Source organism: Pyrus communis, chromosome 12 (genome assembly GCF_041283825.1).
Source record: "Pyrus communis isolate YQ-2024b chromosome 12, ASM4128382v1, whole genome shotgun sequence".
Taxonomy (NCBI): domain Eukaryota; kingdom Viridiplantae; phylum Streptophyta; class Magnoliopsida; order Rosales; family Rosaceae; genus Pyrus; species Pyrus communis.
The window spans coordinates 16,302,756-16,325,783 of record NC_142576.1 but is presented as its reverse complement, the minus strand read 5'-3'; the positions used below and the strand labels follow the sequence as shown (position 1 = coordinate 16,325,783).

The 23,028-nt window shown below is 37.4% G+C and overlaps 1 pseudogene; it reads right to left on the bottom strand.

Moving 5' to 3' along the window:
* Nucleotides 1-9,648: 9,648 nt before the first annotated feature.
* LOC148692390 (polygalacturonase-like) lies at nucleotides 9,649-12,941 on the bottom strand (annotated as a pseudogene).
* Nucleotides 12,942-23,028: the final 10,087 nt, after the last annotated feature.

The window sequence follows — 23,028 nt, the reverse complement described above, 5'->3', positions numbered from 1 at the left end:
GCTACTATCGATGATTTGTGAAAGACTTTTCAGCCATAGCCTTGCTTCTGACAAGGTTGACTAGGAAATGAGTTAATTTTGAGTAGAGTGATGATTGTGAACGGAGTTTCCAACAGTTGAAGTATTGTCTCACTCATACGTATGTCTTGGCACTTCTCGATGACAGTGCAAATTTCAAGATCTACAATGGCGCCTTTCTGAATGGTATAGGTTGCATGCTAATACAGCATGGAAAGGTGATTACGTATGTTTCATGGCAGTTAAAGCCCTATGTGATGAATTATCATACTCATGATCTCGAGTTGGCAGCTATCGTTTTTGCTTTGAAAATTTGGTGACATTATCTTTATTGGGAAACATGTTGAATCTTCATTAACCATAAGAGCCTCAAGTATATTTTCACTTAGAAAGAACTTAATCTTTGGTAGCGTAGGTGAATGGAGTTGATAAGTGATTATGACTGCACTACCAAGTATCACCCTGGTTGTGCGAATACTGTAGTTGATGCTCTCAGCAAGAAATCTCATGGCGGACTTAATGTTCTTTATGTGTGTCATGTTCCTCTTCTAACTAACCTAAGATCTACTGGAAAGGCTTTGGAAGTGGATTAACATGAAGCTCTACTTGCCAACTTTTAGGTCAGGCCAGTTTTGTTGGATCGTGTTCTCGAGGCCTAGATGAATGACCTAGAATCCTAGGCATTAAAACAGGTAGTGTTAGGCAGCAATAGGGGAGATCTCATGATTCGAAGGCTCGATGGTATGCTGATGCAAGGTGATCGCATGTATGTGCTAAATGTAGAAGAACTGAAGAAAGAAATTCTCGATGAAGCGCATATTTCAGCTTATGCAATGCATCCCCGGAGTGCCAAAATGTATCATATTATCTATCCTTTCTCCTATTGGCCTGGAATGAAAAGAGAAATTAAAGAGTATGTGAGTCGTTGTTCAGTTTGTTAGCAGGTCAAAGCGGAAAGAAAGAAACCATTTGGGTTGCTACATCCACTCCCGATACCCTAGTGAAAATGGGAAGATATCACAATGGATTTCATGTACAAGCTACCTTGTACGCGAAATGGCTATGACGGTAGATGGGTGATTGTAGACTTGCTTACCAAGTAAGCACGCTTCTTACCTATGTGTGAGAACTACTCATTGAATCGGTTGGCTAAACTTTTCGTCTCTAAGATTGTTAAGTATCATGGTGTTTCGGTTAGTATTATTTCTGATCGAGACCCCATATTCACTTCGAAATTTTGGGTAGCTTTCCAAGAAGCTCTGGGATCGAGATTGCTCTACAATACTGCCTATCACCCTCAGACTAATGGGCAATCAGAGAGAACTATTCAGACGCTCGAAGATATGCTGAGATCTTCAATCCTACAATTCGGATACGCATGGCATAAATGCTTGCCATTGATAGAATTCGCCTACAACAACAGTTTTCGTTCTAGCATTGGTATGTCACCATTTAAGGCGTTATATAGGAAACCATGTAGTACCCTGTTGCGTTGGTCCGAAGTCGATAAATAGTTTTAGTGGGCATTGAGAATGTGGATGAGACGACATAGAATATTCAGGTGATAAAGGCTAACCTGAAAACAGCACAGGATTGGCAAAAAAGTATAGCCGACAGACATTCGACCGACAGGGTATATAAGGTTAGAGATTGGGTATTCTTAAAGCATGGAAATATGTTGTACGATTCAGAAAGAGAGGGAAGCTAAGCCCATGTTACATCGGGCCATGCAAGATTATTGAGTGAGTTGGTGAAGTTGCTTACCTCCTGAATCTACCTCCAGAGTTGTTCAGGGTGCATAATGTGTTCCATGTATCCATGTTACGGAGATACATCTCCGTCACATGTGATTCCTCCTCAGCTGTTAGAGATTAATCTGAATTTGACTTATGATTTCCAGTGACAATTCTTGACTGGAAAGACAAAGTTCTCAGAAACAAGACCGTTCTTATGGTGAAAGTCTTGTGGAGGAACCACTCAGTTGATGAGGCTACTTGGGAGACAGATAAGCCCATGCGAGATTTGTATCCACGTTTGTTCTTTGATTGATTTCTAATAGTATTGAAATTTTGGGGATGAAATTTTCTTAAGGGGGGTAGATTGTGACGACCCGTCCCTAATTTCCTATGTAATTTCTCCCCGAGTGTGTAAATTAACATTTACGCCCTAGTTAGCAAAGTGACGTGTACGCGATTATGCATCTTTAAATTATTTTTCTCGCTATCGTAATTAAATAGTACTTGTTATTACGAACACGTGAGCGTGAGTTAGATCTGAATCGGATTTGTAATGAAAGAGTTACATTTTGTTTAAGTACGTAAATGACGGGTAAATTTGTACATGTGTGTGCAAATAACTTGGTGTGGGAACTTACTGTTTTTTATAAGGTGCGTTAGATTTTGTCTAACATTGAATTATGCAACCCTATCTCTTTTTCTCTTTAAAAATCGATCCCTAGTCCCCCATTTCACTCACCAACCAATCAATAAATTTTCCCTCAATTTCCTCCCTACCAATCAAACTCTCCCCTCACTTTCAGCACCCAATCAGACACCATCACTTCAAATCTCTTCTCAACCAATCAGAGAAGCTGTCATTCTCTCTCTCTCTCTTATCTTTTTCTTCTCTCTCTTACTCGAAGCTCCTTTTTTCTGCAACTACAAGGACCTTCATCAAACACTCACATATCAAACTTAAAAATACTCATCCTCACAAACCTAACCGTACAAACCGATCTTAAAATGGTTGAGTTTGGACTCGTCAACTCGGAAGGTCCGACTCGGTGAGTTTTCCTCCAACGAGTTTCAAGCCGAGTTACATAGGACATGGGGAAGCTTCTACACAACTTTGTAGAGTCCCTAGGCTAAGTTTGGAGTGGAGACAACATTGAGAAGCACGGTTTCAATGAGTTGAGTTTTAAGCCGAGACTTGCGAGGATTTTTCAGGCCATTTTTCGTCCATTTTTGGGCTTTTGAAAGATATCATCTTGTTCTTCTCCTCAAGAGCTTCATTTCCATATAAAGTTGGTAAAAAATGGTTGAGAAATGAAGAAGCTATGAGAGTTTGAAAATTTTCCAGAAACCGGCCATTTTTTTTAGAGTTTGGCGGAACTAGACTATGGCACTAGGGATGGTGGACGGTAAGGATCACTGGAGAAGACGAAGAATATTCCATCAAAGTTGACGGAATGTTCTAAAGGTGTCAGGTAACAGTGTTAGGTTGCGTTACTATTTAACAGAATATTCCCTCAACTTTGACGGAATATTCCCTATCTTCTGTCAGTCTCTGCCAAGAACATGCCTGTGCGTGTGGTCGTGGGTTGGGTGGCGCGTGAGGGCACGTCCTGCCTTCAGCCGGCAATTGGTTGATATGTGCAGGTCCGTGACTTCGAGTAGAACATTTTCATATATTCAAACCTTCCGTTTGAGCAAGCTATGGGGAGTTTTTCCTAGTTTGTTCGTATATGTGTTAATTAAGTAATAATTATGAGTTGTTTCGCATATAGGGGAGAATTATCCTGAGGACGTATAAGGACAAGCGAGGCTAGGGGGCTACAATCCATCGACATATTAGTGAGTGGGCATTTTGTTTTCGTGTACACACACACACACACACACATATATACATAATTTATAGTTTCCACGAATGCTTTAAATTGATTTATGCATATTATGCCATGATTTATGTAATTTTAAAATCCTATTATGTGGTTGAGATTTATATATTTTCAAGGCATATCCATATACATTTTACCTACTTATGAATGTTGTACTGTTGTTAAATGCTAAAATAATCTATGGGATGCGCAGGTAAGTTTATATTGTTGATTGAAATTATTGCATCATTATGGCATGCTTATATTCATGTAGTTTGCTCATCATTACTGCACCCCGGTGTTAGTGCTCGCCCCGGGTCAAGGCCAGTCTTTCACATGTATGTTCATCTCCCACACCGAACACTCACCTTGGATCCAAGTAGGTGCTAGTCACGTCGTACAAGTCGCATTAGGCGACTCCGACTCGTAGGTGACGCGATTATCACTAGTCTTCGCGTGATTTCGTAGCACTAGAGCGTATATTATTACACCCAGTCTTGTCACATAAGTCGCATTAGGCGACTCCAACTCGTGTGCTAGCATAGATTAATGAGCATTAGGGCCAGTCGTACAGGTCGCATTAGGCGACTCCGACTTGTGTGCTAGTATAGATTAATTGAACACTTGATTTCATTTATATTGCTGTTGAGATATTGTGGTGTGGTATACTACTTAATTTACTATTGATTTGCATTTGATTTCATATCTATACGTAGTATGTTTTCTGGAAACTATACATGTTTTACAGCCAGGGGTTAGTATGTTCAAAAAATAAAAGGATTTTATAAACCTTTATTTTTGTGCCCACTCACCCTTTTGTTTTTCGCCCTTCTAGGTCCTAGATAGCCGACCTACTATGTGGCACACGAGGATATGGAGGTATTGTTTCCAGTTGTGTACTAAGTACTTTTCTAGTCTCGACTGCACTATTTGTCATCTATGCTCTGAACATTTGTATTTTATGGGTTCTACCCACTACTGCACACTCACTTTAGTAGTTTAAATAAGTTATAGTTTCAGTTTTAATTTATCCACATTTTTACATCATTCACACTTTGGTTACGTCACCTTCGGGTGACGGCTAGCATGCCTCGACTCCAGTCGAGGTGTGTCATAGACTTTGGCCCATGTCTAAAATTCTAATCTTCAATCGGTGCAGATGCCTCCTAAAAATTAGAAATCTCCAAAGTGGTATATTCTGGATTGTCCACTTGAACAAAATTTATCTCTATGGCTTTACGACATGAATGATATTTAGCAACAACATGAGCGGGAGCTCGGTAAACTTGGGACGAATAGTCATTTGAACCATAGCAGTAACACATATCCGCTTCTACGGTGTGGGAGCTTTGCCTTTGTTCTCGAAGTTGGAAACCTTGGGAGCTAGGAAATTGTGCTTCGCAGCTGAATTTCCTCCGTTGGGTTGGCTTCTGAGGTACAAGTAAAAATACAAGACAATAAAGTAAAGAGAAGTGCCAAACATTGGCATTCGGGTAAGTTTTATACCTAGTCTCTCATGTCGTTTGGGCAAGTTTTGAAGGTTAAAGGAAGCTTTTAAAATGAAATTAAATACAAGAAATCGATACTACATGACAACTAACATAGCTATAAAGGTAAATGCAAGGAAATACAGGGATGCTGAATGCGATGAAAATGACTTATAAGTGATAGGAGCATTTTTATGCGACTTAATTGGCTTGTTCTCATGCATTTATGTTGTTTTTCCTTAGTTAGTTTAAGTGTTTAAAGTCATTTTCGTGCAATTTCAGGTTTTAGTGTCAAAGTATGCAAAAAGAAGCAATTTGGAGCATTCTAGAGCATTTTTGGGCCAAGATTGGATAGTGCAAGCATGGAGGCATGAGGATGGACGAATTTGAAGGCTTGAATTCAGTTAGGGAGCTGCAAGGGGGCCTAAAAAAAACCTTATTTCTAGAAGGCTTTATCTATTCACACATGGTGCCTAATTTCTAGCTTGTCTCCTAGCCGTCCTACCTTGTCACTAGCCGTCCTACCTTGTCTCCTAGCCGTCCTACCTTGTCTCCTAGCCGTCCTAGCTTGTCACTAGCCGTCCTAGCTTGTCTCCTAGCCGTCCTACCTTGTCTCCTAGCCGTCACTAGCCGTCCTACCTTGTCTCCTAGCCGTCCTATATTGTCTCCTACCTTGTCCAAGCTACACACATATATCCTTTAAGTGTTTCATGTATAGAATTTCTGGTACAAAAAACCTTTTGGTTTTCAACTAAGTTCAAAACCTTTCCTAGCCCTATAAATAAGGCTTTGCAGCAAGGCACTTGGGGAATCACTCATTCACCCAATTTTCGTCCATTCATCTAGCCACACCACTCTACACATCCTAAAATCCTAGAAACACAATTCCAGCCAAACACTACACCTTGCCGTGCCTATCCTCCATCCAATTCCATAATCCCTGATCCTAAAACACATCCCAACCATCCCATCCACCTTTGTGCCGTAGCAAGGAGAAAGAAGGAAAGACTCTTGGATGCTCAAGCTTCGTCGTTGGTGCATTCTAGGTGTAATTCGTTTTATGATTTCAATGTTTAATTTATTTTCCTTTCATTTTGCTATGAACATGAGTGGCTAAACCCCTATTCGTTAGGGGTGATTTCGAAGCCATAACTATGTGTGCAAGTTGATTTGATAAATTCCAGTTATGAGTTCTTGAATCGTGAATGCAATTGGCTTAACTGTGCGAGTAATAACGTATTTGTGTTTGTTAATTAGGGGTCGACACTTAATTGGCTTGCATGAATATGATGCTAGAATATAAGTTTGTTTCACATAATTGTCACACACTTATATTCACAAGTAGTGAAGGTTGCTAGTCACAATCGCGTTAAGTTCAATTCCTAGCATAAGTGTCATGATGTCATAGTCACAAGTGCTTTGTCAATGCTTATAGTTTTCATTGAACGTAATGATCTTTGATTGTATCTTTATTATGATGTCATGTAAGGAACTTTTGAAGAATGCTTTGGGTTGTCGTATGATGTCATCCAATTCAATAACACAAGGAAAACTTGAGAATTAACTAGTGATGTCACGGTTAATTTGGGGCATTGTCATTCATAATTCTATGAAGGAATAACTAGAAATCGAGTCATTTGCATACTTGTCATGTGTGGAGAAAGAACCCCTAACTAGTTCATCAACCATTAAAAACCCCAAAAACGTTTCAATATCAGTTTTACTTTGCAATCTGTTTTCTCAACTTTAATTTCGTCCAAATCAAACCCCCCTTTACTTTGAAGTCTCAATTTAGTTAGAAATTGTTTTGGTTCATGTTTTTAAGTGTTTTGAGTCAAGTTTTCAACCAATTTCGTCCAAATTAGTGTAGGTGCTCAAAACTGCCCAGAAAGTGGTTTTTAGGCAGTTTTGAGTCTTCTAGTTGCTGTTTTGAGTTTTTGTTTTGTTTTAGTGTTTTAACTTTGGTTTTTCATTCTTTGAGTCCAAATTAGTGTTTTTAACTTTGTTTTGGAGTTCTTAGGTCAGTTTTCAAGAGTTTAGCAATCCCTCATAATCCCCGGTTTTGAACGATCCCTACTTACATACTTTGCTACAATTGTCAGAAGAGAGTTTAATTTGTGTGCTTAATATATTTCGCATCAATAAGGAAGTACAAAAAGTTGGCTGTGAAGAGGAAAGGTGTTTTTGGGTTTGATTTGAGTGTTAACAATTCTCTTTCATTAACCCACGTGTTAGAAACTTCAGAATTTAATCTGCTCTTGTTTGATATCATTTTGTTGTCCGTCTAGTTTTGGTATAGTGAAAATTATTTTGGTTTCGTTTTAGGATCTTTGTCCTGATTAGGGTTTAGACTGTTTATTATAAAAAGAAGGTCGGTGAGAGAAACTGGAGTCTCGCCGCTCGCCGACTATGTTGAATCTGCATCGGAACCACAAGTCGTACCATCACCATTGAACGTTTGTTTCAGGAAACCCAGAAATCCCCTGCTGTTGCCCACCACCGCATCAAACCGCGACCAACCCACCTGCATTATGCCGTCTCGAACCTCGCCAGACTGAACTACCGCGCCACCATCTTCGAACCACCTGCATTCACCATCTTCTACATCCACCACCGCTGTTGCTTGACAACAACGAACCCATCACTTGTTTGACGAAGCCCAGACCCAAGAATCGCAAACTCGGATTGAGTTCGTCTCCACCTTGGATCCCCTGCAGTCTAACCCGCACCACCATCTCCGCTGCTACATCCACCCGTTCACCGTACCCACACCGGCTCGTACGAGTCGGATCTGTCACAACCCTATGAAGTCCTCTTCTGCAGTTTGACTTTGCACTAGAAGGTTTTTTGTTCGCCGCAATCGGTTCTGCATGAATTGAGGAAAGGCGGAGGGTAGGAAGGAAGAAAAAAAAAAATGAGAGAGAACAAAAAAATATTTTTTGTTTTAGGCCCACACGGGCAGGAGAAGAAATTATTGGTTTTTCGGTTTTGTTTTTCTTTGGGCCCACGTTTTATATTGGGTTTGTGTTTGGAGCCTGTTGTTCTGGAGACCGCTCAAGACGTTTTGAATATGGTGAATTGGATATTTCTTTTGTTCGGAAGCTCACAATTGGCAATGGGAAAGTTTGCACTAGCATTGGTATTAAACAGTGGCATGGAATCTTTTATTGGCACTGGCATTGGCATTGGCATGGGAATCTTGTGCTAGCATTGGCATTGGCATGAGAATCTTGCATTTGCTCCGATGGAATTTCGTATTGGAATTGGCATAGGAAGATAGCATTATAGAACTTGCATCCACATCGTCTGTTGGCAAACTCATGTTGTATACCGCCATGAGTTTGACAGGGGTGTTAAAAAATATTAGTATTTTATGGCTATTTGATTATTTGGATTTGCTTGTTAGTTTAGTATATGGGCCTAGCAAATATAGCTTATAATTTAGTATGAATAACTAGTCATTCACAATGTAGCATATTGAAGTTTTGTAGCTATTTCAGTATTTTTGTTTGTTTAATAATATTCTTATTATTTTGTAGTCTTATACGTAGCGCACTTTGATATTCAACTCCACGAACACCAACATATCAATTTTAAATGGTCAGTACTTCAAAAGGAAGCAAACTAAGACTTCACTTTTACCCTCCACTCTGAGCTATCTTGAAGCCTAATATTTCCAAAGCTTTCAATCTCCAGTTTTCCTAGAAAAGAAACACCCTTTCACCCTCCAACTTCAAATTCCTTCAATGGCTTCCTCAAACATCCCCCACCGTGGATTACTTTCGATTAGCTGTTGATCTAGATCGAAATTTTATCCCTGAATATAGGGATTTAAACAGCAGACTTCTGAATTCTTACTGGCCCCACCTTTGCCGCTCTTCCGATCGTTCTTCAGAACCTTTGATGCCTATGTTGGTGCTCCACACAAGGCGATAATGCATGCTTTGAATAGATAGAGCAGTCAATTTACTAACCACATGCGGATGCACTAAACTCGGGGAGGTGTGTCACTGGGCTTGTGATAAATTTGCCGGGTTAGGAATAAAAACCTTAGCTATTAAGCTTGATCGTGGAAGATACACACCAACTTGCTGTGCAGGAAATAACCTTCAATCATATCTCTAGGCTTTGTAACGGTTTTCACCAAAAAGAAGAAAATGGCTTTGTAACGGTGTCGCTCACCACTTAGCTAAGTTTGGTCTTTCAGTTGATACTTCTATAGTTTGGTTCGAGGAGCCTTTAATGTTATACAGAATATCATCTTCCAAGACTCATTTTGTAATTGGAGTTTTTTCATCAATATATACCGTTTCTACTAAAATAAAAATAAAAAAAACTTTCCAATGCATGTTAAAAGGCTAAGGAAAATTAATGGTGATGATTTCCAATATAATGAATTTGTATCAGCAACATAGAATTATTGGAGTTCTTGTCAACTTATTTAGTAATGAATAAAGGACTGATGTTTTTTACAGAACGTTATGCGTCTCTGTGTGTAGGTCATCATCTGCACAAGTCTTTTGATGCCTAAATTTTTGTTGAATGACATCACAAACAACTAGTTGGGTATACAAGGCCAGAAGTCTTTCCAATTGCATTGTTACAACATGACGGAGCCACTTGTTTTTTGCAGGTCAAGCTCACATTTTCGAGTGTTATCCTGCTGCAAGGATTTGCTGCACGGCAATCAAGGTTTATCGCAATTGCTGTTGCCGATGTTCCTTGAATGTTTTGGAACAATACATCACTGACTTTCACACCCGATGCCTATATATTGAAGCATGATAGACAAAAATGTTTAAGGAGACAGTAAATAGAGAGGAACTAAGGACGTACATATCAACCGCATGTATATATTGAATCAAGCTTATACCTGGCCAGGGCAGTTGAGGTTGTGTGGGCAGTAATTTTGGTCTATGACAATGGGATTTTGGACATTGAGCATGATGACGTCAAGGAATTGGACACCTTGAACAAACCTGTGGCTCGGCCTCGCCCAAGACTTGATCCTCAAACCGTTTTGGCCACCCTTGAAAATTGCATCCTTCATCATCACATTTTGAACTCCTTCCTCTTCCAAGTCTTTGCCCAAACTCCCTAATGCTGTGACTTGGTCCACACGATTGATAGGAGCATATTTATACGACTTTGTTAGCTTGTTTCTTTGCATTTAGTAAGTTAGTTTCTACTTATTATAGTGATTTAAGCTATTTTCATTTGTTTGTAGGTTTAAATGGCAAAAGATGCAAGAAAGTGCATTTTGGTGCATTTCAGAGCAGTTTTGGGCTTGGAATGGATAACATAAGTATGAAGCAAGGTGGATGGACGAATTTGAAGATCAAGAGAGGCTAGGAATGTGCTTAATATCTGGAGAAACAAATTTGGAAGCATTGAAGATGAGGAATCAGCTACAAAGAAGGAACATTATCCAAATTACCTTATCTTATCCAAACCTTATCCAACCTTATCTTATCTTATCCTAATCCTATCTTACCTTATCTCCAGCTGCAAGGGGGATTCCTTATCACATTAAACCACTTCCCATCTGATTTAAGGAGTCCTAAAATCATGCAAACAAGTAACCCTTTTCCCCTAGGAATTTGCCGCACCTCTCTCTCCTTTTCCTTTTTGGTTTCTGCCATATAGCTGACCTTTTCCTTATGGATTTGAAGTGTTAAAATCCTTTTCCTAAGCCACTTTTGTGCCGCACCTAAGCCTATAAATATATGTCTATGCCTTATAATTCAATCACCACCCTTTACCATCAGATCACCACACCATCCACCACACCTCAAGAGCCTATATTCAGAAAATCCCCATTGTGCCGCAGCAAGGAAGGAAGGAGGAGTCACCTGGAGCTGTGCTTGCCATTCAAGACGTTGGATTGTTGGAGCGTTTCTAGGTGTATTTTATCTTTGTTTTCAATGTTTAAATTTAATTATCTTTGTTTTGCGAACATGAGGAACTAAATTCGTTTTGGTTAGAGGTGAATTCAAAACCATGATTATATTTGCAATATGAATTGATTACTTCTAGTTGTGATTTCATAAATCGTGAATGCAATTTACTTAACTGTTTGATTAAGAACTTATTCTTGTATGTTGATTAAGGAGGCCTACTTAGTTTGCATGCATGAATTTGATGCTAGAATATAAGGGAAAATCACCTAATCGTTATGAACTTATATTCATAAGTAGTGGAGGTTGCTAGTTACGATCGTGTTAAGTAAATTCCTGGTAGGAGTATCATGTTGTTCATAGTTATGAATGCCTTGTCAATGCTTATGATTTTCACAAAGCTTAATGATCGTTGATTGTATCTCTATTATGCTATTCATGTAGGAAACTATTGAAGAATAATTTGGTTGCCGATGCGTATTCCATCCAATTCAATGACTTAAGGAAAATCTGAGGGTTAATTAGTGTTATTCACAGTTAATCTGGGGTGTTGAGATTCATGGTTTATTGGAAAAGCAACTGGAAATCAATTTGTATGCAAGTGTGTCATGTGTGGAGAAGGACCCTCTAGCTAGCTTATCACACATCCATTCACCCCAATTTCGTGCAACTTAGTTTAAGTTTACAATCTGCTTGTTTTTACATTAATTTCGTCCAAAGCAATCCCCACTTTAATTAAGTGTGTTAGATTAGTTAGAAACGTGTTTGAATCTGTCCAATTTAATGTTTTGAGTCTTACTAGTCTAAAATTCGTCCAAATAACTCCTTAGAGTTTGTTTTGAGTCCATTTGCTAGTATTGTGCTGTTTAGAGTCTGTTTAGTGTGTTTTGAGTTTTTAGTGTCTAGTTGAGTGTTTTTAAGTCTAGTTTTTTTATTATTGAGTCTAGTTTAGTGATTTAGAGTTTAAATTGAGTATATTAGCATCCATTCTAATCCCCAGCCTAAAACGATCTCTACTTTCATATACTACAATCATAGGGTTTTAATTTGAGTGTTAGAATATTTCACATCAACGATGTACAATGCAACCATTATAAAATCTAACCTAATGCCGTGACTTAGTCCACACGATATGTGCGCTTGATCCACAAGTCCTTGGTGCTGGGGGCAATTGAAATGCAGTCATCTCCCGTTTTGGTGGAGGTGCTGAAGATTGCAACATTTCTTGACAATTGAACATGGATGCCATCAGTGTTGGGGCTATTGCCAGCTGCAGTGTTTTTGACCCCTTGAATAAGAACATCTTGGCACCCTTTTATAACAATGTGGAACATCTGGCTGTTCAACGACATTAGTCCATCAATCCTAATGCTTTTGGAGTTTGTAAAACTCAAACTTTATGATCCACAGTCCGGGAACAATAATTTAGTTACTTGTATTACATTATATACTTCTTGAAAATCTTGACAATAAAATGCAAATTACCAATTGTTGCTCCGCTGGGGCAATCAGTGTTTCCCGCTAACTTGCATGCCCACAAGAAGGTGCCTTTGGTGTCAAGTACACCTCCAATAATGGAGATGCCGGTAACTGTTTCAAAGCTTAGCCAAGAATTTGGTAGTCAGGTGAAGCAACGAGTGTTCCATCAATCCGAAGAGTAATACCTGGGCTTTTGCAGCTATCGTCTTTAAAAACCATAGGAGTCGGAAGCAAATACCTCCCTTTTGGTACCCTATTCGTACTGGAATCCGAAAAGGCACAAGCTGCACTCCATGCATCAATAAAAGCTTAGGTGGAATCAGTTACTCCATTCGGCTTAGCTCCGAAGCTCAGGATATTGATAACTAATGTGGTACTCTCAGCAAGAAATGATTAATGTAGGATAAAGAGAATCATGATTGGTACTACTCTAGCTCTGGTAAAACAACTTGTAGCATCATCCATATTTTTTTCCTTTCTTTTCTACGTGAAATGGAACGTTCGGGAGAGAATAAAGAAGAGATTAAACGAAGACAATTAGGGTGTCAGAATGCAACGAAATGTAGATGAATATTTTTGCCAGAAGGTGAAGCTAGCTGTAGGAATTAAGAGATTGGTGGAGAATAATTGAAATGTGTTGGGTATTTATAAACTTCATGGTGCATGGTTGTATACAGTGGTGAAGCTACGTGAGGGCGAGGAGTGGAGGCCGTCCCTCCCCTCACCGACAAAACACGATTGGAACGCTGATTCAACCCCTCCCCTCGCCGAAAAACCTGATTGGTTCTGAGTTGTTGTTTTTTTTTCTTTTTCTAAAAAAAAAAAAAAAAACAGCCAGGCCTAAACGACATCATTTTGGTCGTCGTAAAAAAATAAAAAAAATAAAGGGGGGGACAACGTGTCCACTCCCCTGTGGCCCGTTCCCTTCAGTCTCTCTCTGTAAGCCTTTTTTTTTTCAATCTTCACTCAGAGCAAAGGTGTGTTGAGTGCATAAAGTTATACTTTTACGCCCTCTTTTACTTAAGTTTTTGACTTAAAATCTCTATACATCACAAGGTATTTTGTTGTTTGTATTGTGTTTTAGGATGAAAGTAAGGGCTTGAAGAAATCAACTGATTTTGAATATCTTAAGAGCCTAGAATGGATAGTTTGAAGCCCAACTCGCCCAAGACCAGACCATAGCCCACAAATGGCCCAAGATCCGCTAGAAAAGGCCCTTGTAGAACAACCAACTTGCGAGCTTTGCCTTAAAGTGTTCAGAATGAATTAGAAAATGGGCCATATATAGTTGAAAAGCCTTGGAAGTTTTCTTTCTAATGGTCTTTACAGCTTGTGATTTGGAGGTTTCGACAAGAAATTATGACAGAATAAAGAGGAGCTGTTCAGTTACAAATTCTGATAACAACTAGTTTTTTGTTACTCCTATACTAAAAGCTAATTGTAATGAGCTATAAATGAGAGTCAATTTAAGGATGTAAATGTGTCAGATATTAGATAATTCCTAAGTCTTTTAATAGGAGACAAATACACAACAAGAGGGGAGAAGAGGAGAAAAAAAATAAAAAAAACACAGAATCTGGAGAGAGCGGGAGTCTTCAGCCTTGAGCAGTTTCTAGGTTCTAGCTTTCCTAATTTTTTATGTATTTTTCTTTTATGTATTTTGTTATGTTTTTAATTTAGTTTATGGATACTTAGGGCTGCTTTGAAGCCCTAGACATGATTGAATTAATGTTATGATGCAGTTTTAGTTTATCAATTTCATTTGCAAGGTAGAATCAATTTTCTGTCTCAATTGTTTAAAGCACATATTTTCAAGCTTAGCCACCTTGTTTATGTTTGCTTTCTGTTGAGAATGATAAGGATGACTGCCATATCTTCTTTCATTCCTTACCAACATGTGGTTAAGTTTAGAACTAATCATGTAAGCTGATTCCATGAAAATCTAGGATAAATGCCATGTTCTTGGGTTCATGTGATGTTCATAATCCTCTTTATTCTTAATGAGTTTCTAGGTGCTAAATCTGAGTGTATGCCATGTTAGGTTGCACCTACAAATATAAGTTTGATGCACATGCCATGCATCTCACATGCAAAGAAAGTGAGGATTCGTACAATCTGAGTATAAGCCATGCTAGATATGTGAATATCTCAGTTGTGCATTTGAAATGGATAAGTTAAAAGATCATCTCCTTGATTCAAGAATGTTTAGGGGAAGGCCTTAACTCATTTTAAGTTAGATTTATGTCGTAAAAACGTTTCTAACCTATTTCATGTCTTAGGTTTATTTTTAGATAGTTCTAATTTTTCCTTTTTCTTTCTATCTTTATTTCTTTTCCAAAATTACTTAAACCCCCCAATTTTAAATCATAGGAGTTATTAACTAATGCTAATATGTAAGAGTCAAAGGTTTTACTAAGTTGTTTATCAGTCTCTGTGGTTAGACACCCTTTCTTGTGCCACTATACTATCCTTACTTTTGCACTGGAAAGGAACTTCAACAAGGTGTAGCAATGCTGCCCCCTAATTCCCAACAGGAAATGGAACAGAAATTCCTAGGTCCTAGCCACGCCAGCCGTCAACCACTCCAGCAACCACTCTTATGCAACCACCGACTTCCAGCCTTGAGCCTTCAAAGGAACTCTTTAGGTAAATTTTTTTTAATTCTTAAATTTATAATCCCTAACCCTAATTAATTATTTAAAATGAATTTTGTTTAATTGGTATAGAATCATAGGGTAATGCACTAATTTGGTTATTGGTTATTGATTATTGATATGATTCTATGATTATTGTAATGAAATTATGAAATTATTTTTTAGGGTAAAAAAGAAAATTTGAATTCTTGATTATTGATTAATTAATTGAATTATTACATAAAGTATACAATTATTCATATGATTAGTTGAACTGAATTTTTATTTATTGAATAATTTGTATGCTTATTGGTATTGATTAATTGAATTGTTGGTTTGATTAGTTATTATGCATACTAGTATAGTCTACTCTACGATTAAGAGTCTAAGAATTTTTTTTTCTTTCCATTTTACAGTTACGTAATGGAATGATACTATAAGAAACAATGCTTAAATCCTCCTTCAAATATTTCTGGTAGTCCTTCTCCTTCAAATATTCCGAGTAGTCCTCCTCCTTCAAATATTTCAAGAAGTCCTCCTTCGAATATTCCGAGTAGTTCACAATGAAGTAAGGTTACTGAGTTGGATGAAATATTGGCTGATCTTCCCGTAGACCTTGGACATAGACGTCGAATGCTTGATTATCCACCTAATTATCGTGAAGCAATTTGTAGATACTATCTCCAAAATGATCCTTGTTAACCTATTATGCGCCTATTATGCGACGTTTTCATGATATGAAACCTCGCCGGCAACAATTGTTATTTGTTTGTGTTGATAAATTATGGAAGCCATTGCACTCTTGTAGCTTGGCCCTTCCCCCCTTCAATTCCTGACTTCGCCACTGGTTGTATATAAAATTATATAGATACATGATGGTCTAGATTTTAAGTAAATTAATTATTATATTAATTAGAAATGGATGCCTTTACATGGAGGCTACAGATCTGTTGTTCCCTTTTACATGTCTCATTTGTATCTTGTTTACTAATATTTTGACATATGTCATGCAACTTTACAAAGAGAGTAAATTGTAGCAATGGTCTCTTAACTTTAATCAAATTGGAGCAATGATCCCTCAACTAAAAAGCCATTACCATTGGTCCCTCAACTCATCAAAATGTGTAGCTACGGTCCTTTTCGTCAACTTCGTTAGAATTTTGTCAAAATAAATTATGTTGGAAGAACTATTGCCGCAATTGGGGTCCCTCAACTCATCAAAACGTGTAGCTATGATCATTTTCATCAACGTCGTTAAAATTTTGTTAAAATTTTGTCAAAATGAGTTATGTTGGAAGGACCATTGCTAAAATTGGGTTAAAGTTTGAGGGATCATTGTTCAAATTGGGTTAAAGTTAATGGACCATTTTTCCAGTTGAATTAAAGTTCAGGGATCAATGGTAATAGATTTTTAGTTGAGGGACCATAGTTGTATGTTTTGATGAGATGAGAGACCAATGATAATTGATTTTTAGTTGATGGACCATTGCTCCAATTGATTTAAAGTTAAGAGACGGTTGCTATAATTTACTCTTACAAAGAAATAACTCTGTCAAATTTTTTATTTACTTTTTATTTAATATTCAATGCGCCCAATTGAGCACAAGGCGAAAGCAACCTAACAATCGTAAACCCATCAAGACCCAGATTCTCATTCCTCATCACATTATACATCTTCAATGACTCAGGGTGAAGACCCTTTTGAGTGTAACACCAGATCATAGAATTCCAAGACCAAGTCTCTCTCAGTCATATTATCAAACACCTTCTGCACTCTCAATCAACCCACCTCCCCCATCAAAAATCACGTTTCCGCTTCAACCGAATTCGAATTGTCGCCGTCTTCGTTTTCACTCTCATTAACTCGGCCTATCAGAGTTTGAGAAGAAAAATATGAGTTTCACAAATGGCATCCAAGCGGATATTCGTTTTCTCTGTCAGTAACTCGGCCTATCGTCGTTTTCGTTGGGTCGCATGGGTTTTGGTTAGGGATTTTGATCTGTGGGTGTTGATCTATGGATTTTTGATCTGAAGGAACTTAAAAATCCGCAGAAGGATCCTCCTGTGTTGGATATTGTTTTTAATTTTTAAATGTCAAATAAAAACTTAACGGTGTTATCTCTCAATTAAGTTAAAAGATACGTGTTAAAATATTAGTAAACGAGACACAAACGAAACACGTAAAAGGGGAGAACGAATCGGCAGCCTTACATGGAAAGCATTTTTTAAGAAAGCTGCGCCGGAAATAATTAAGCCCAATAATTTGGTTGCTAAGCTACGCTTTTGCGTTTTACTTACTTCCTAATGGTCTGCCTAATGGTTTATTGCATGCTCACTCCCTCCACAAATTAATTACTATATTTGTATATCGCGGCTGCTAATCAGTTACCGTAGATATACGTTATATTAGATTAAGTTTGTAAAAATTCGGGTTCAATGCTACGCAATATTTAATGTTATGTGTGTTTTTGCCGTTCTGATTTTCACAACTATTTAATTTTCTATTTTTAATCTTAATTATTCATTTTCCGTATCATTCGTAATTGAGTATCATTGAAGACAAATTTTTAAATTAAATTTTGTAAAATAAATGATGTGGTTATTGATGATTGAATTATTATTTAAGTTGATTAACGTACTTATTTAATATTAGCAATACATCATTTAGTTTGTAATTTAATTTGAAATTTTTGTCACATCCCGGCCCGGGGCGGATCACTTCTCGGACCCGCTCCACCACCGTAGCACGATATTGTCTGCTTTGGGCTTACCATTCCCTCAGGGTTTTGTTTTTGGGAACTCACGAGCAACTTCCCAGTGGGTCATCCATCATGGGATTGCTCTAGCCCCCTTCTCGCTTACCTTCGGAATTCCTACGGAACCCAAAGCCAGTGAGCTCCCAAAAGGCCTCGTGCTAGGTAGGGATGGGAATATACATTTAAGGATCACTCCCCTGGGCGATGTGGGATGTCACAATTTTAGTCTTCTTAACATTATCTTATAATACATCACTCTAATAATTTAATGAAAAAAGTATATAGCTTTAATAGTAATTTAGCCGTTGACTTGTTAATAAATCTACTCATACCAAGTGAAATGTACTTAATTTCCTTCATGGCCACTCATTCCTCAGTGGAGTAACCCTGAAGAAGACCAAGGGAAAATCCACAACTTCTGTTGTTGTGCCTTATTCAAAACCCAAAACAGTTAGTCGTAGAATTATTTTCTTCTTCTTCAACTCTGCATTTCTCTGTTGTTTATCTCATTTTATAGAAGCGATTTTAAGGGATGGGTGACTAAATACAAGACCAATGGGCTCTAATAGATGGCAATTTTCTTTAATTATTTGAGCTACAAATCACTTAAAAATTTCACTGTTTTGATCTTTATTTTTGTGTCTTTCTTGTGTTTCAGTATTCAAACCTCAGGATTAAGAATAATAAGATTATTAGAATAGCTTATAAGGATGACAACAGTTCAGTTCGGTAATGGATGTACCATATTCATTCTCAAAAATTATTTTATACCCTTACCCAAAATTAAACTATTGGGTATTCTCCACAGCATAGATGCCTTCCTCATTAACTACTTTGTCCATTTCACCAATGAAATAAATAAATTATATGCTCGTAATTAATATTAAAAAAAGAAGAAGATAAATATGTTAGAAGGGTTAGTGTACTGTACCCTTTAGTGGAAAAAAGGGCAATGGTACTCTTTAAATTAAAGCTTAATAGTTTAATGTGATCACATTTAAGTATAACATCCTACGTTTGTAGTGCATTATAACGCCCACTACGTAAATTTATATGTAGATTTTCTTTTTTGAAAAATAGCAATGTCATTTTGTGTAACTTTATCATTATTATGTAACATTAGAATGTAAATTTGAACAGTTATGTAACTTTAAATTTCGAATTCTATTAATTCAATTAATTATTTGAGAAATAATATCAGTAGGTAATTATCCAAAAATTTAAATTAAAACACACAAATAATAAAATTATATAGAAAATTGTTCAAAAAACTTAAACAAAAGAAATTTCAAGGGGGTTCGCCCACTAGGGGGAACTTGGCCTCACTTCGGCACATGTCTAAAATTTCTATTCTTCAATTGGTGCGATGCCGCTTGAAAATAGAAATCTCCAAAGTGGTATCTTCCGGATTGTCCACTTGAACAAAGTTTATCACTATGGCTTTACGATGTGAAAGATATTTAGCATCAACATGAGCAGAAGTTCAGTAAACTTGGGACGATTGATCTTTTGAACCACATCGATAACACATATCTGCTTCTACGGTGGTAGAAGCTTTGCCTTAGTTCTTGAAGTTGGAAGCCTTGGGAGCCAAGGTATTGCGCTTTAAGGCTGAATTTTCTCCTTAGGGTTGGCTTCTACGCTGCTGACCATAAGCCCATGGTGGAGGTTTGGAACCTTTCCCATGGCCACGATGCTTCGTGCACCCTTGTGGGCCTTGAGATGTGTTGGCATGGGCTTTAGGCACAACACTTGAGCCAATAGGTCTAACTTAATGATTCTTCATCAACAGCTGGTTTTGCTTTTCAGTAAATAGTAAGACAGAGATCAAATTGAAAACATGGTAAACTTCTTTACCCTATAAGTATGCAAAGATTGCTCTACCAGAGATAAACCCTAGAAGGGTACATACATACAAGTAGAAGAAAAGATCTTTTAGGATAGTAAAGTAAAGTCCTCATTAAATGTGGAGAATATATCTTGGAAGAAGATGTTGCATCCTCTTAGGAATGTAATTACTTGCGATGCACACCAATCCTTAGATTGTAATTAATGACTCCAAGATTATAGTAGACATCACAATGGCTAGTAATAATGTGGTTCAAATTCATCTTTGGGGAGAATCAAACTTAAGAAATCACTCTTACAAGTGAAGAGGAATACCACTAGACCGTAGTACTAAGTGTACAACAAATTTTTCAGGGAACTGATTTCAAAACTTCATATTTATTTCTAATCGTTAGATTAAATAAAGGGAAAAACAAATTAACTTATTAAAATAAACATGGTGTGATGTATTGTGCTATCCAAACAGAGAACAATGACGTGTATATAAATTAGTTTCCCATTATTTAGAGGCTATCAACTTAATATTTATATAGTATTATTACTTGTTGGATGTTGATCTACACACAACTTCCCTACAAGTGTTGGGAACGCTGTATCAATTTAAGGGTGGCTTTGGAAAGCCTTAGCTAGGTAGGCCTTCACATGGAAAAGAAGCTTGTATATTTCTTTCTTAATGAATAAGAAATTACAACTCAGTTAATAGCTCATGAAGTGTCTATAAACCATCATGACACAAGAAAACGAGAAGCGCAATAGCAACCCATAAAGTTTTTCTAATAGGAGCATTTCATTGACAACGATAGACATAGGATTACACCTGCCAAATAAAGCTTAGCAACTAATCAAACCCAATTAACTCACTAAACTAGGATTAGTTAAAAAACAGTTATGACAAACTTATAACTATACAAGATAACTAAAAACAACTAAATATGAGTTGTCTTTTACAACCCTCAAGCTGAACGATGGAGAGCCAAGTGATAGCTTGGATTGAAGATACTAAAATCTAGCATTGGACAAAGGCTTTGTATGAATATTTGAGAGTTGATGTTGAGTGCTAATACACTGAACCTTGAGCAAATTGGCAAGAACATGCTCCTTAATGTAGTGGTAATCGATTTCCACATGTTTCGTATGAGCATGAAACATATGATTAGATGCCAATAAGATTGCAGATACATTATCACACCAAATCTGGGGAATTTGAGTAAGAGGGAAGGCAATATCTATGAAAATCTTGCAAATCCATGTGAGTTCAACAACGGTATGAGCTAGATTTTCTGTCAAAAACACAGCCTGCCCAATCTGCATTAGAAAAGGCAGTGAGTTGCAGAAGGCTTTTCTTGAACCATAGACCTTGATCAACAAAACATTTTAAGAATCTCAAGATTCTTTTCAGTCTGAATGTGGGAATTCCTTGGACAATAGAGAACCTAACATACTTGATTCACTACAAAGGAAAGATCTAATCTAGTCCAGGTTTGATATTGAAGAGCCCTTACTATTTATTTGTATTCCTTCGGATTAGACAATATTGTGCCAGTGTGATCCAATCTTTGGGTACCAAGAGGAGTCGCAAGGTTTACACCCACCCATATGTGTCTTAACAAGAATATCTAATGCATATTTACTTTGGGACAGAAGATACCCTCTGTTGATCTTTGTACCTCTAAACCAAGAAAATAGTGTAAATGACCCAAATCCTTAACAAGAAATAAAGAACTGAGTTGTTTTATAAAATCTTAATAGAAATAAGCATTTGGACCAGAGAACAATCTGATTGAAAGTTTAAAAGTGTCAAACAACTTGTCATACCAGGCTCTGGGAGCTTCTTTTAAGCCATAGAGAGACTTATTCAACTTGTAGACAAAAGATTGCTTAGATGAATCAATAAATTTTGGAGGTTGCTACATAAAGACCTTTTCTTTGAGATTACCACGAAGAAAGGCATTATTAATGTCAAGCTAATTTAGAAACCAATCATATTGTACTACAAGTGTTAATAAGATCCTGATTATGACAGGTTTTGCAACAGGACTATAAGTCTCATTGAAATCAATTCCATCTTATTGGTGAAAACCTTTGGTCACAAGTCTGGCCTTGTATCTATCATTGGTGTCATCAAGATTTCTTTTGATTCTAAAGAAGCATTTGTAGCCAACCAAGTTTTGATGAGGAGAAGGAGGTACAACAGTCCAAGTTCCTATTGATTTTTTTGCTTGTAATTCTTCAAGCATAGCCTTGTTCCAACGGTCATGCTTGGAAGCTTGCATATAAGTAGTAGGCACAAAAATTTGAGGATCAATTGGATGCTTTGTGGCAGATAAAGCTTTGGGCTTGAAGACGCCAACTTTGGATCTTGTAATCATATGATGAGAATTTGTAGTGATTGGTCTCTGAGGAATGAGTTGTGGTGAAGGTGATAAGAGTTGATTGTTGACTGAGTAAAGGTTGGGCAGAGGTAGGTGAATAAAGTGGTTGATGGGTAGATGTTGATGAATGTGGTAGTGAAGTAGAGGATAGAGATGGTTGAGGTTTAGGATTACCATGAAATATAAATTTAAAACGAGAAGGTATCTCTGTTGTAGAGCTGTGAGAGGGAGTGATAGTGAGTGGTTGAGAAGTATGACAAGGAAAGTGTTCCTCATCGAAGAGAACATGTCTTGATATGTATCATGTTGGATTGAGAGGTTAAGCATCTGTAACCCTTATGCTGAAGACCATAACTAAAAAAAATACACTGTTTACTTTTCCCATCCAGCTTTGAGGTGACATATGGCTTAAGCCAACGATAACGACTGCATTTATATGCCAAAAATGGAGGTGATATTCCAAAGTCTTTGACTCTTCAAACCTCTGGAACTCCTAAACTGCCACTATAAAGCAACTAAATTCTCTTGAACTCAACTGGAGTGCCACTTCAGTGAGACGTACTTACTGACTATTGCCACGTGTCGTGCTCTCTTCAAACTGTACCTGGGCTCACGTGCTAGCCTGATGGGACTCTAAAATTAAACAGCTCATTTGGGCATTTAATAGGAATAGGTAGGGTTGGGCCTTAATTAGGCCCAACTACTTATTTTCAATCCAAATATTTGCCCCTTTAGACATAATTAAGTCGTTAATTTTGGCTTTAATTATGTTTAAGCGTTCTGTATTCGATTCTTTAAGGTTTTAGCGCTACTTGAGTGTTAATAAAACTCTTCTACTTACTCATGAATACCAATGGATCAATTTTAAATTGTCAATACTTAAAAAGGAACACACTAAGACTTCACTTTTACCATCCACTCTGAGCTATCTTGAGCCCTAAGA